Below are 1,610 nucleotides of genomic sequence, written 5' to 3'. Positions count from 1 at the left end.
AAATCCCGCGTGTATATCCGGACATTTTATGTGCGTTCACAAGGTTTCAGTGAAAAACGACGTTTTTTGTGGCTTGTGTAAAAAAGATAAAGAAATGCCTCGTGAATAGTTAGAATGAAGCATCAGAAATTGTCTTTTTTACACAAGCCACAAAAAACGTCGTTTTTCACCGAAACCTTGTGAACGCACATTAAATGTCCGGATATACACGCGGGATTTTTGTTTCGAATTTTTCAACTTCTAGGAATTTGGATTTCGACAATGGGTGCATATGCACCTAGGAGCCAAAACGCCACTCCCATTTAATATGCAATTGATATCATATCAAATACCACTATGGACGCTAGTCACATTTAATGTGTAAATAATATACTGCCGAATATTACGTGCACATAATATATGCCTAATATCAACTATCCTACATACTCCCTCCATTTCAAATTATAGTGCAACCGTGTTTCCTGAGGTTCAATTTTGATATAAATTTAACCAACAAGACCGACTATGACAGGAGCAAAAGTTATACCAAATATATCTACATGTAATTTATATACTGCCAAATATCAACGTGCATTGCACATACACATCTATTAGTAAAGAAGAAGGGTGAAATAAGTTTTTTAAGGCAAGGTCATTACTCCTCAATAAATAAGATAAAAGCCTACTCTCACGGCATAATAGAACCAGGGTGTTTTGCACCGGCAGTCACCCACAACCCAGCTTCAGCCCTAACATGTGTAAAAACAATGAAAGATAGTGTAGACTTGTTGCGAAAAATCCGCACGTTCCTCTCCATCTATAGTGCCCACGCCACAAGGTAGTGTGGTGGCAATAACTTTCCTCATGTGACCTTGGATGAGCACCACGACATTCCACCAAGCATGCACCAAAAGATATATCAACCACAATGGTCAAGACGCATCTCTGAGGGGCCAAGCCACCCCTTCACGGCCTCCCACACCCGTAAGGAGTATCTACACTTCGAGAGAAGTTGTGCCGCGGACTCCAGCTCCCTACGGCACAACTGGCAAAGGCCACAGCTAGGCAAAAAGTACACACATATGGATATACTCCCGCCGTTCATAAATACATACAACATATGGACTCAAATAAATGAACAAATACACTAAAACATGTTTATATGCATATAATTCAAAAAAATAACATCTTATATTTATGAATGGAGGGAGTACTTTTTTTAAAAATAGACATTTTAGTTAGTTTTTATACAATCTTTTTCAAACATAATTCTTTCTTAAAAATACCCAAAAGCCGTTAAAAAAATACCCAAAGGACATCTTACGACTGAAGTTTATCCTGGAAAACATACAATGAAAAAACCAGGAACTCCGAAGTTGGGACTTGAACTTAGGTTGGCGACATCCCCATTGGGTATTGTCTACCAGTTGGCCTCTGCTCAGTTATCAGGAAAACATACAATGAAAAGATAACAAAACACAAAATGACTTGAAAAAGTAAAATTACATTAAAAACCCATATTGATCTTCTCCTTCCTTCAATTGTACCACCAAGGAGGGAAAGAGACACATGCATACCACTAGTAGAAAAGGGGGCAATGGTCCAGGCCGGTCCAGCCCATTAGTCCCGGT

This window comes from Triticum dicoccoides, chromosome 5B (genome assembly GCF_002162155.2).
Source record: "Triticum dicoccoides isolate Atlit2015 ecotype Zavitan chromosome 5B, WEW_v2.0, whole genome shotgun sequence".
NCBI classification, from domain to species: domain Eukaryota; kingdom Viridiplantae; phylum Streptophyta; class Magnoliopsida; order Poales; family Poaceae; genus Triticum; species Triticum dicoccoides.
Note: the sequence above shows the minus strand (reverse complement) of the source record.